At 44.4% G+C, this 14,239-nt stretch overlaps 1 protein-coding gene and 1 long non-coding RNA gene across 4 annotated transcripts in view; one reads left to right on the forward strand and one right to left on the reverse strand.

Moving 5' to 3' along the window:
- SLC35F3 (solute carrier family 35 member F3) overlaps positions 1–14,239 on the forward strand; it is a 346,640-nt gene that overhangs the window by 285,948 nt on the left and 46,453 nt on the right. The gene's annotated exons all lie outside the window — the stretch shown is intronic.
- LOC109281233 (uncharacterized) overlaps positions 1–14,239 on the reverse strand; it is a 133,699-nt gene that overhangs the window by 47,684 nt on the left and 71,776 nt on the right. The gene's annotated exons all lie outside the window — the stretch shown is intronic.

Genomic DNA, 14,239 nt, shown 5'->3' on the forward strand with positions numbered 1-14,239 from the left:
AGGTCCCGGAGGACTGGAAAAGGGCCAATGTGGTCCCCATTTTCAAGAAGGGGAGGAAGGAGGACCTGGGCAACTATGGGCCAGTCAGTCTCACCTCCATCCTTGGCAAAGTCTTTGAAAAAATTATCAAGGCTCACATTTGCGAGAGCCCGGCAGGACAAATTATGCTGAGGAGAAACCAGCACGGGTTCGTAGCAGGTAGATCATGCCTGACTAATCTAATCTCTTTTTATGACCAGGTTACAAAGCGACTGGACGTGGGAGTAGGGGTTAATGTCATATACTTAGACTTCAGGAAGGCCTTTGATACGGTATCCCACCCCATACTGGTGAACAAGTTAATAGGCTGTGACTTGAATGACCACACAGTCCGGCGGGTGGCGAATTGGCTAGAGGGTCGCACCCAGAGAGTCATAGTGGATGGGTCGGTATCGACCTGGAAGGGTCTGGGCAGTGGGGTCCCGCAGGGCTCGGTCCTTGGACCGATACTCTTCAATGCCTTCATCAGCGACTTGGACGAGGGAGTCAAATGTACTCTGTCCAGGTTTGCGGATGACACAAAACTGTGGGGAGAAGTGGACACGCCGGAGGGCAGGGAACAACTACAAGCAGACCTGGACAGGTTGGACAAATGGGCAGAAAACAACAGAATGCAATTCAACAAGGAGAAATGCAAAGTGCTGCACCTAGGGAGGAAACATGTCCAGCATACCTACTGCCTAGAAAATGACCTGCTTGGTGGAACGGAAGCAGAAAGGGATCTTGGAGTCCTAGTGGACTCCAAGATGAACATGAGTTGGCAGTGTGACAAAGTCATCAGAAAAGCTAATGGCACTTTAGCGTGCATCAGCAGATGCATGACGAACAGGTCCAAGGAGGTGATATTTCCCCTCTATCGGGCGCTGGTCAGACCGCAGTTGGAGTACTGCGTGCAATTTTGGGCACCGCACTTCAAGAGGGATGTGGATAACCTGGAGAGGGTCCAGAGAAGGGCCACTTGTATGGTCAAGGGCTTGCAGGCCAAGCCCTATGAGGAGAGACTGGGGCATCTGGACCTCTTCAGCCTCCGCAAAAGAAGGATGAGAGGCGACCTTGTGGCTGCCTATACGTTCATCACGGGGGCACAGAAGGGAATTGGTGAGGTTTTATTCACCAAGGCGCCCCCCGGGGGTTACAAGAAATAATGGCCACAAGCTAGCAGAGCAGATTTAGATTGGACATTAGGAAGAACTTCTTCACAGTTAGAGTGGCCAAAGTCTGGAACGGACTCCCAAGGGAGGTGGTGCTCTCCCCTACCCTGGGGGTCTTCAAGAGGAGGCTAAATAGGCATCTAGCTGGGGTCATCTAAACCCAGCACTCTTTCCTGCCTATGCAGGGGGTCGAACTCGATGATCTATTGAGGTCCCTTCCGACCCTAGCATCTATGAATCTATAGGTATTTAGAATTGATTTGATTATAGTGACTGAGGCACTGCTAGGCTTCCAAATTGCTTTAAAATTATAAATATATCAATGGCAACATTGATAAAACATGTTCAACTGATACCTATATTTTTATAGTGGTGTTTCATTTTAATCACAGGAAAATGCAGATTTGCGGGGGTTTTAATCAAATAATTTATGATTTTTTTTTATCAGAGAAAACCAAGATCCCTGATTGATGCCTAAATATGCCTGTTACTCTTTTTTTAAACCTCTAAAATAAACCCCACCAGGCATTTGTATTTTAAAACTGCCCATTATGAAGCCAGGCATTTACATTTTCCAGTAAGTCTCTCCCAAATAGCTGCAGCAGTTTTTGAATATATCTATAGCCAAAGCTTATCCAATCAAAACAATGAGATGCATTTCTGATGCTGGCCTCTAGGACCACAGTTTTGGGAAGGGGCCAAAAAAGCAATTTTATATTTAGACTATAAGGGGCCTTATAAATCTATTGGCAAAAGAGACAGAGTGAGCATGCCAACAATCCAGGCATTAATAATTGGTATTTAAAGGCCATTTCTCTTGGTGACACCCTGAAACATTTCTGAATGTGATTTCTTCTCTCCCAAATGGTAAGGACCTGATCCACTTACATAATCTGTCAGAACTGCTACTGAAGTCCATGAATAGGGGTTTCTTATGGGAGTTAGCATCACAATACAGCATTTCAAGTCTACAGCTGTAACAGGCACACTATGTGGATTAAAAGAAGAAATCGGGAGGGAGAACTACTATTTCTGTTTGTGACAAATACTCATTTGGCTTTAGAACAGTTCTTCTTTCAGGATCATTCAGAAGGAGATGCTCCCACTGTGTAGCCTTTACATGCTGGCTCAGGTTTGCAAATCCCCAAAATATCCTCCATCTTCCAGACACTAACCAGAGCTCTATAAATCCCAGACTTACGCCCTTGAATGATTTTGCTTTAGTTACAATGACTGAAAACAAGTATCATTAAAATGGATGGACTGGATCTTTATCTGGTATTACACTTCTTTATTAACTTCATTGGAGCTGCCCCAGTTTATACAACATGAAGAGATGCCCTGACATTTATAAATTCCATCTTGTCATCAAAACACATCTACATATCCATACTACATTTCATCATTCAGTATCTGAACATGCATCTTGGTTAACAGAATATTCCAGATGCTTTATTAAAAGTTGTTACCAGAGATGCATCAGAATTCAATGAAAGCATAAAAGGTAGTGAATGGCCTGAACACTTGTCTTATGACATACACAGTCTATGTTGCTTACAAGAAATCCAAGTTAAGATTTATTATGTCAACTTTAAAAGATCCATCCCTCAGTTTCACATTTCTTTGACACATGCAGGAACCACACTCCTGTATTTCTGCAAATCTAAAAATAAATGACTGTCCTTCTAGTTTTTCCTCATGCTCTGTCTGGACAGAAGAATCTCGTGATGGATAGTTCTCAATCTTACCTGCTGGTGATTCTAAAAAAAAGTTTTATTGTTTAATTTAAAGTGATGCCATGCCCAATTGCAATATGAACACGGTGAAATATTAATATTCCAGTCATGGCTGTTTATCTCACAGAAAGAGATCCAAATTTGAGAAAACATTCTGTCATAAAGAAGGCATATATTTGTTTCCTTATTCTTCGGGAAGCCTCTGGACTGAGCTAAGTAGCATCAGTTTCAAGGAGTCAGTCCATACCAAAAGTTCACATGATGACTTCAGGCATAGAAAAGCCAAATACATGCTTTGCACTTCTATTGAAGGAGTACAAAATACCCTGCACATATTTAATTCTCACTACTTGCTTCTGTACTCCAGCTGAGTGAAAGACCAGGAAACAGAGCCAAGAAGGGTTAACTCTCATTTTCCCATATAGGGCTAGGGACAGAAGTTATACATAAACCAGTATAAGTAATTGGAAACCAATTCAAACCTGTAACAGAACAGAAGTTCGGTACACATAAACTCCTTTCAAAATGGCCAAACCTGGTTTAAGATACACCTGGATGAATGTAGTATCAGACTTAACTGGTTTAGGCTAAATCAGTCTCTTGAACTTGTGTCCCAGATTCCCTCCCAACTCAAGTAACCTTGCAGTGCCCCAGCATCCCAGGATGCTTTGCAGCCCTGGGCTGTGCTATCTGCTCCTGTGGAGCAGATCCAGCCTCACCCCCAACTATCACAGAGCTGAGGCAGTAAAGCCACCCAATCCAGCTGTGAAAGCCTCAGCACTGCCCCCTTGCCAGCTGCTGGCCTCTCTAAGAAGAGAAAACACCCCCCTGGCCCAGCACCAGGTGAGGGGGCCGGTGCCACGCTGAGGCGGGGGGGGTGTTCCCCACTCCCAGCCTCTCAGAAGGGCCAGCAGCTGGCAAGGGGGCAGGGCTTGGGCTTTTCCAGCCTGGCTCACTGGGCTGTGGGCTGAGGGAAACCCCCCCTGCAGGGGTCTCTGCCTCCCCCCACACTGTGCAGACCCCTGCTGGGGGGGCAGTGCTGGGCCAGAGGTGTGTTCCTCCCCTGCCCCCTCCTCTGAAAGAGGCAGGTGACTGTCAAGGGAGTGGGGCTGAGGAGAGATTGTCTGCTGGCTATTGCTCTCCCTGCATCTGACAGCATGGATTGGGCACAGGTGTTCAGCAGCCAATCAAGCATGGACTGCCATTTGGCTAGGTTTGGCAGCCATTGGCTGGCATGATGGGAGGCACACATGAGTGCCTAGGCTCCTGGCCTGGGCCCATGCAGGCTTCTACCTGATTTGGCCGCTGCAACATTGAATGTCAGTTCAGTTTGTTCTCAGTCCAGTCTACACAGCTTAGAAAAACCTGTGAAAATTGAATCAATTCTGCCTTGAGCTTTTTGAACCTCTGTACTTAGCTTAGAAGACACTGAATAATATGTCAGTCAATTTCATTTCTTCATAAACACCAGGGAGCAAATTCCTTGGTAGTGTAGAATTTGTTTTGCTTGTTTCAGAATTATCATTAGTGCAAATCTATTAGTGCTGCATCATGATGACAGAAGCGTTTGCTCCACTGTTTTCCAGGTCATTAACCAAGAGCTCCACAACCTGCATCTTATTCAGAGAAGTTTCCATGTTATTACTGCATGCAGCCAAGGACTTTTCAGTGCTATCCAGTCTTACAAGAAATAAGTTTATACTGTAGGGGGTGGCTGAATCAAAATTCTAAGTATAGATTGACAGCCAAGGTTAGAATGGCACAATAAATACCAGTGAGGTACCAGCTGCCTCCTCACTGTGATAGGGCTTTCCACATGCTTCTTTGGCTAGAAGTGTTCCTGTTCTTCAGAGTTATCACATAAAATAAAAACAAGGGTAAGTTGCTTAATCAAGAAGACAAGGAGAATGGCATTATACAAATGAGAGGATGCCTCTCAAAAAGTGAAACAGCATGTACTATCAGAGCTGGATCCAAAACTCATAGTGAGAGCTTTTCCATTGATTTCAGTAGTCTTCAGATTAGGCCCAAATGCTTTACAGTTGTGTAATTCTGTGGTACCTGCAGCTGACCAGCAGCTTGTCATGTGTAGCTCATTTTGATGACATCTCTGCCATCTCTACCTACACTAGTGTCACAGTATCCTGAGAAAGGGTACTATGATACTCGAACGCTTGTCTAAATCTATCCCAACCATGCAGTTAATCTAATGAAAGTTATCACCCACAGAAATTCTTGCTTCTCACATATTTTGTGGATCATCATGGCTACAATATCACTTCAGCACTCTGTGACATATGCATTCTCCCTAAATTCTTCATGTACATAATTCCGGGTAGTCAAATACTAAGCATATGGAGAGGAGCTGCAGAAAAGATCTCACCAAGCTGAGTGAGTGGGCAAAAAAGCTGGCAAATGAACTTCACTGTTAGTAAGTGCAAGGTAATGTATCTGGAGAAAAATAACCTCAACTATATGTATACAATGCTGGGTTCTGAACTAGCTGTTATTACTCATGAAAGAGACCTTGGAATCATTGTAGACAGTTCTCTGAAAAAAACAGCTCAGTGTGCAATGATCCCCACATCTCAAAAAGGATATAGCAGGATTAGAAAATGTATAGTGAAGGGCAACCAAAATGATCAAAAGCATGGAGCAGTTGCTATGCCAGGAGAGATTAAAAAGGCTAAGACTCTTCAATTTGGAAGGGAGAAGGCTGAAGGGGAATATGAATATGATAGAGGTCTATAAAATCATCCTCTCTCTTTATGTAACCCTCTCCATTCATTTTAACTTCTTTGTTCTCCTACTGTGTAAGTAGGAGAAGTAATGAAAGGCTAAACTGTCCATTCGGTAATTTATTTATATTTTTACTTTCTAACATTGATATGTTGACCTACACCTCAGTCTACCTGCCTATCTTCAAATGTCACATGAAACAGAATGGACAAGTGTCTGAAAATAAAAGAATAGGTTATTTTGAACTATAGGATAAAAGGGCACTCCCATCAGAAAGTGCTCTGCCAGCCATCCACTTTCTATTGTATCACAGCGTGTCATGGAAACAAGACACTGTTTTAAGTTAGGTGGTTCAAGGCCATGTAGAACTGCATTAGCCAGAACCAAATCTATCTGGATGCTTACAGGTAAGCAGCACATCTTGGAGCAAAGGGTATCATGCACTGTGGTAGGATTGCCATATACTGTTGGGTGGTTGCCTTTTCCACCATTTCCAGCTTCTGACATCAGCTTAAACTGTAAATGCAGAACCTGCTGCAATGGAGGAGGATAATAACAAGGTATGGCCACATGCATCTGATCAGGACCATATGCTGAAAATGTCCTTTTAACCTCTACAACAGTGATTCTCAGCTGGGGTACTGTAGCACCTTGGGTTGCTATGAGACCTGCTATGGGTGCCATGCCACCAGGACCCTGGTGCGAGGAGGTAGATGCTCTCCTCCCCAATCTGGCATGCTACACGTGCTCTGGCGACTGCGGCACTGCCTGCAGATGCTTCTGTGCAGACTGCTGCTGCTGCTGTTGCTGCTGCCTTCCCCTGTCCTTCCATGCCCCCAGGCAGCCCCTGTGCCAGCCTCCCCACTACACTCCCTGCAGTGCACTTTGCTATGAGTAGGCAGACGCATGGATGGGGATAGGAGGCTCATCCTCTCCACTGCTCCCATGCTCCCAGGGTCAGCGGGCAGGGCCACAAGGGCAGACGCCACCATGAGAGACTCCGCAAGAGCAGCCACAGCAGCAGGGACTGCTCTTGTTCTCTGAGGTACAGCCTAGGGCCAGAAGGGAAGGCAGTGGAACGAGCAAGGCATGGCAGGTAAAGTCTGGCTCCTACCCCCATTAAGTGGCACCACCTCCTAGATCCATGATTCTCAACTTCTTTAGCGTCAAGGTCCCCTCCAGATCTTTCTTGAATGTATGTCTATCTCAATACTTTTCAACTGAGGTGCCAGGAAATTCAGAAAAGTTTTGGACGGGGGCCTGGAGGCTAAAAGGTTGAGAACCCCTGCTCTATAGTCTTCTCTTCTGCCTGCACCTGTTGGTCTAGCCCAGGGGTCAGCAACCCCTGGCACACATTCCAGGGTGTGGCATGTGAAGGCATTTTGCTTGGCACATGTGCCTCAGGGTGGACAGCAAGGAAGTAGCAAGAGCTGCGCTGCCACAACAAGAATCGGGCCTCTTACAGTCTCCCACCGTCTGCCTGGAGGTACATGCACCTGCTCCCAGCAATGAGACAGGCCAGGGCTCTACAGACCCCAGTACAGCAGCTTGCAGCCTCCCGGCTGCCTGGTACAGCTGGCCCAAGCTCTGGGCAGGCCCCTGACACCCACCATGGAGCCCAGACTGCTCTCAGCAGATGACAGGGAGGCTGCAAGACACTGCACCAAGGTCTGTGGAGCCCTCACCTGGTTTGTTGCTGGCAGCAGGTGCACACATGCCTCCAGGCAGATGACAGGGAAGGGGACAGGGCTGCACTGCCACAACAAGAATCAGGCCCCTCCCAGCTCCCCTGCCATCCGCCCCTGGCATGCCAACATCTTACAAGTCAAGATTGGGGTGTTTTTGGATCCCAAAACATTGCTGACCCCTGGTCTAACCAGATCCCTACCAGTGGTGGTTGAACATCAGAAGCAGGTATGGTCTCTGCCACATATTTCATGTATTCATGAAATATGTGGCAGAGACCATACCTGCTGGTCCTTCCATCTTGTCTTCAGTGGAGCCCAGGCAGCTTGCTCCCATCCATGCTGCTACCCAGGAAACTCCCCCAAATACAGCTTCCCATTTGTATGACAGGTCATTTTGCTGCTAGAAATCCTCATGCCAAAAGAAATAAAGGGCAGGACATTTGCTTTTTTGACTCTTATATTCTAGCTAATTTTTTACATATCTATTTTAGTAATCCTTGAATTCATTTTTTGCTGAACTGGATTGACTTTTGGTGTTCATTCTTATATTAGATTTGATTTAAATCAATATATATTAGACCTTTCTCAAAAGTACCTTTTACTACAATATCAGCTGTTTTTCAATAATAGATTTTTTTTCAGACTCTCCAGTTCTATGGCACCTTCATATATATATTCTGTACGACTTTCTACTTTGCTCTTTTAAGTGAGGCACTGGTTTTTGCAGATGTCTGAGTCAATCCCTTTCTCATAAACCCAGTATAGCATTTTTAACGTAACACTATTGTGGTCTTTAAGGTCAGAAATTGCTCCTTAGTTAAATGACACCTACCATATTCTTTGGCTCATTTCCCAGCATTCTGTTTTTAAAAAGTCTTTAGGGTCAGTAGTTTCAAATTGTGAAGAAACGAAACAATATTTGCAATGCCTTTTTCATCTGCTATCTTTCTCTAAAATCATATCACAGAGCCTCTTACACTAACATAAATATAGAAGTGGCTTACAGCCTATTTCCAGTTTTTATTACCCGAACTCTAAAGGAGAAAACCGTAAAGACTCTTAGGGCTTGGTCATGCTTCTACTGAAATCAGAGAGAGCAGAACTAGACCATGTGACTGTATGCTCACATTCTATCCCAGAGATGTGTGGGCCACAAGTTCCTGGCACAATATTCTTAACTTATTGGTAAAAGAATTCAAGTTGTTTTCAGGAAATGTAGCAATTTTATCAAGATCATGCACAGAAGTGCTCCATGCACATTTTACAGTGATGTAACGTAAAACACTCTAAAGTTACAGTGCTCTTAAACATGACAGAAATGCAGTGTTTGGTGGAGGAGGCGGGCCTCTGAGCCTCCCTACACTTTCCAGGGTAGGAGGCAGAGGGCAGGCACCTCCCAGCCTTTTGGGGCTTTTCCACTGGTCATAAATTGACCAGTGTACAGAAGTTATTTAAAGTGCTGTAGGTTGCTGAAGCGCTGTAAAATACAGTGCTTCAAATTTAATACCTCATTTATTAAGATTAAAGTACTGTCACCATTTTTAAAGGGAGCAGACAGAAGTGCAGCTGCTGGGTCTAACTCATGGCAATTCATAGAAATTGCCAAGAGTTAGACCTATCCCTCTGATCCAACAGATGTTAGCTGTTGGATTCAAAGGATGGAGGATCGGCTCCAATTTTGAGTCAATCCAGGGAGAGAGGCTGTCTCTTTCCCTGGCTCCCTCCCACCACCCACCAAGCTCCATTACTGTCTCTGAATGGAAGGGGGAAAAGGCAGAGTATGGAAGTTGCTCAAGGGTTTTCTCAGCCCCTCTGGATGGGGGACAGGGGGCAGGTGGATTGTAGCCACCCCAAGGTGAGGGGCTCCAATCCACTGCCCTCTGTCCACTCCAGCCAGCCTGAGAAAACCCCAGAAAGTACCCTGCCTTCTCCCTCTCCCACCCGGAGACAGCAGCTGAAGCTAGCCAGAACAGACAGAAATTAAGTTGCTCGACTTAGGAGTGCCTTCATCTGAACCCTCATAGAATGAGGGTTAATTTGTCACCTGATCAGAGGGCTCTGCAGCCATGCTCTTCTGTTTGGGCATAGCTTTAGAATGAGTTCACGGGACTGAGTGGGTGACAAATGTCATTTCTGTCTGCACCCAAAGTGCTATAAAGTTGTGCATTTCTGTTAAGTTACAGCAATAAAGTGCTTTAAATAGAAAAAAAAGCAACTGCTGTACATATCCAAAAAAGTGTATTTTAGATATATAGGGAGTAAAAGGAAGGCCCAGGGTGAAATAGGACCTCTACTAAATGGGCATAAGCAATTGGTGATGGACAGGGGAGACAAGGCTGAATTCCTCAATGAGTTCTTTGCCTCAGTGTTCCTAAGCGAGGAGCAAGACAAGTCTTTCACTGGGATTGTAGAGAGGCAGAAGCAAGGCACCAGACTACCAAGTGTAGACTCTGAGATGGTGCAGAGGCACTTGGAGGAACTGGATGCGTTTAAATTGGCAGGCCCGGATGAGCTCCATCCGAGGGTACTGAAGGCAATGGCTGACGTCATTGCACAGCCACTGGCGGGAATATTTGAACACTCATGGCGCACAGGCCAGGTCCCGGAGGACTGGAAAAGGGCCAATGTGGTCCCCATTTTCAAGAAGGGGAGGAAGGAGGATCCAGGCAACTATAGGCCAGTCAGTCTCACCTCCATCCTTGGCAAAGTCTTTGAAAAAATTATCAAGGCTCACATTTGTGAGAGCCCGGCAGGACAAATTATGCTGAGGGGAAACCAGCACGGGTTCGTAGCAGGTAGATCATGCCTGACTAATCTAGTCTCTTTTTATGACCAGGTTACAAAACACCTGGACACAGGAGTAGGGGTTGACGTCATTTACTTAGACTTCAGGAAGGCCTTCGATACGGTATCCCACACCATACTGGTGAACAAGTTAAGAGGCTGTGACTTGGATGACTACACAGACCGGTGGGTGGCGAATTGGCCAGAGGGTCGCACCCAGAGAGTCGTAGTGGATGGGTCGGTATCGACCTGGAAGGGTCTGGGCAGTGGGGTCCCGCAGGGCTCGGTCCTTGGACCGATACTCTTCAACGTCTTCATCAGCGACTTGGACGAGGGAGTGAAGCGTACTCTGTCCAAGTTTGCAGATGACACAAAACTGTGGGGAGAAGTGGACACGCCGGAGGGCAGGGAACAACTACAAGCAGACCTGGACAGGTTGGACATATGGGCACAAAACAACAGAACGCAATTCAACAAGGAGAAATGCAAAGTGCTGCACCTAGGGAGGAAAAATGTCCAACATACCTACTGCCTAGGAAATGACCTGCTTGGTGGAACGGAAGCGGAAAGGGATCTTGGAGTCCTAGTGGACTCCAAGATGAACATGAGTTGGCAGTGTGACGAAGTCATCAGAAAAGCTAATGGCACTTTAGCGTGCATCAGCAGATGCATGACGAACAGAACCAAGGAGGTGATACTTCCCCTCTATCGGGCACTGGTCAGACCGCAGTTGGAGTACTGCATGCAATTTTGGGCGCCGCACTTCAAGAGGGATGTGGATAACCTGGAGAGGGTCCAGAGAAGGGCCACTCGTATGGTTAAGGGCTTGCAGGCCAAGCCCTATGAGGAGAGACTAGGGCACCTGGACCTCTTCAGTCTCCTCAAGAGAAGGTTGAGAGGCGACCTTGTGGCTGCCTATAACTTCATCATGAGGGCACAGAAGGGAATTGGTGAGGTTTTACTCACCAAGTTTCCCCCGGGGGTTACAAGAAATAATGGCCATAAGCTAGCAGAGAGCAGATTTAGACTGGACATTAGGAAGAACTTCTTCACAGTTCGAGTGGCCAAAATCTGGAATGGGCTCCCAAGGGAGGTGGTGCTCTCCCCTAGCCTGGGGGTCTTCAAGAGAAGCTTAGATAGGCATCTAGCTGGGGTCATCTAGACCCAGCACTCTTTCCTGCCTATGCAGGGGGTCAGACTCAATGATCTATTGAGGTCCCTTCCAACCCTAACATCTATAAATCTATGAATCTATGAATATCCAAAAAGTGGTTAAATGTAATCTTTCTGCTTCTATAGAGATGCCAGTGTAGCAAAATCATTGTAATTTAAACCTGTTCCACTCAGCAGTAAGGTTACAGCTCACTTTTATCCCTATAAGAGCAGTTTGATTGTTGCATCATAACAGCTGATGTATGATACCAAGGAATAAATCCCTCTCCAATTTTAAATTAATTAAAAATTATGTTTGTCCATGCCCAAGGCCTCGCACATCTCAGGTCTACACTTTTTTTTTGTCTTCTCTGTCAGGGGCAGCAAAACTAGAGGTAGCATTAGCACCCACAATGTGTGAAGCATGTTTTATAGGGTGACTGCTTCCAAACTTCACCCTCTCACTAGGCCTATTCTACATAAGGTACAAACTCAAAAGTGTTGTAAATAATATGACGCTGACTAGAGGGGTATGTCACAAAAGTAACTTTCCTTCTTCCTGTGGGGCATCAGTAGGACTGGGTGTTGTTTTTCCTTTCCATACCATGCAGCCCTGAGGAACAGAGAGGCCTACTGTTAACCTTAGAAACCAAAGATTTCCAGTTTGAATAAGAGGAGAGGAGGTAGACCAAAGAGGGTTGATTTTTTTTTTTTAAATGAATAGTACCAGGGACCCTTTCTCATGGATTGAGTGGGAAACTAAGGCACTGACAAAGGGAGAAGTCTGCATGCATTCAGCACTAAAGAAAGCCTAAAGAAGCTTTCACATTTTAGGAAAAATTAAAGAGTTAGAGGTTCAGAGAGAAAGCAAGCAGCAACAAGGGATATTGCAGAAACTAAGGAAGAATTAGAACTCAGGAACGTGCTACCTGGAGGATAGAATAAGTATGAATTGCCACTAATTTTATTCTTTCATGTTTGAGGAAGTAAAGGAGGGAAGATAGTGGCTTGCAGAATTATGGAGTGCAGAGCAGATCTCAAACATCCAACTGCTAAAGCAGGTAAGAGTGAGCTGCTAAGTTATCTGGGCTGATAGAACCTGAGAGAAGAGCTACCAGGACTTAAACTCCTCATGGTGTAATATTTTTGAAAGATGAGTGTAAATGTTTTATCTGTCTCTGGATTTGCGCCAGGCACCTAGCAGAAGGTTTGTTTTTATATAGTGTCCTAATTCTTGATATCATTGGAAGTTTTACAGAGTCTGTTGTAAATTGAAGGGTCAGGGAAGAAAGAATTCCAGATCAAAAATTGTAAAATTTGAAATATTAAAAAAATTCCTGGTATGCAAAAATTTTCCCCACCCCAGTTTCTATTAATCAACCCTCTACCTTCATCCCATAACATATGTTCAACATGATTGATTTAAAAAAAAGTACCCCAACCAGAGGCATGAGAAAGAAAGAAAAGTCATTAGATACGGAACTGTATTTCAGCACTTCTTTACAACTTATTTAGTTTTCTAGAGTTTTTGTTACATTACAAGTAATGAGGTAGAGTAGTCCTTTACTTCCTTTAGTCACAAAGCATAAATCTGGAAACCACTACAGAACATCATAGATTCACCCATTCTATTGCCTTTTTCATAGATTCATAGCTGTAGGGTCGGAAGGGACCTAAGTAGATCATCAAGTCCAACCCCCTGCCCTGGGCAGGAGAGAATACTGGACTCAATGACCCCAGCTAGGTAATTGTCAAGCCTCCTCTTAAAGACCCCCAAGGTAGGAGCCAGCATAACTTCCCTTGGAAGTTGGTTCCAGATCCTAGCTGCCCTGACTGTGAAATAGTGTCTTCAGGCTGGACAGTAGAAGACACTATTTCACAATTACCTCTACCTCATTACTTGTAACAAAAACTCCAGAAAACTAAATAAGTTGTAAAGAAGTGCTGAAACACAGGTCTGTCTATTGACTTTCCTTTCTTTCGCATGCCTCTGGTCGGGGTACTTTTTTTAAAATCAATCATATTGAACATATGTTATGGGATGAAGGTAGAGGGTTGATTAATAGAAACTGGGGTGGGGAAAACTTTTGCATATCAGGAATTTTTTCAATATTTCAAATTTTATCCCATTCCTCATTACAATGAAATGTTGAAATCTCAAAATTTTCAGTGCACAGAAAGTTAAAAAATGTTTGGGATCAATCAAAACCTTTTGTTTCAATCATTTTGTAATGTTTTCATTTATGTTGAAGCTTTTAAATTATTTTTTTACTTCAAGTAGCTTAAATTTCAAAACAAAATGTAATTTTGAACAAAAAGCAAAATTTTCCATTTAAAAAATGTTGAAATGTGATACTTCCATATCTTTTTTTAAATGGTAGGAAGTGTGCTGAAATGGAGCCTTTCATCGAGAAAGTTTCAGCTTTTGACCAACAAATATTTGACCAGAAAATTCCCAATGAGCTCTAGTGATTAGAAATGAAAGGCCTGCAGATTCATTGACACGGGGCCAAAGTCATGTCTGTAGGCACATAAACCACATAACCTTCTGTAACCTGATAGAAATGTTTATTTTTATCAACAGCGAATCTCCCTAACCTTCCATGGACATTATTCACTGAGATTTCAGCTGCCAGAACTCCATTTTTGTGTTGTCCATTGCTCTTTTAAGCAGAATGGATGTCAGTGTTGTTTCTAACTTTGCAGAGCTTTTTCTGCCTTCTACACAAGCCAAGAAAGTGCACTGGCTTCTGTTAAAAGCCAAAATGACTTATTTCAGGTAGGAAGCATGTAATTTATTTCCAATATGACCACTTCCATCCTCCAATTTAGCAATCTGAATATACCTGCAATGGAGAGAGGAGCCATTCAATTAATGCTGCAAATCATTCTACATTGGCCTTTATTGCAGAGGCTCCTCATTAAATTAATGCATCCAGTAGAAGAAACA

This window comes from Alligator mississippiensis, chromosome 1 (genome assembly GCF_030867095.1).
Source record: "Alligator mississippiensis isolate rAllMis1 chromosome 1, rAllMis1, whole genome shotgun sequence".
Lineage (NCBI taxonomy): Eukaryota > Metazoa > Chordata > Crocodylia > Alligatoridae > Alligator > Alligator mississippiensis.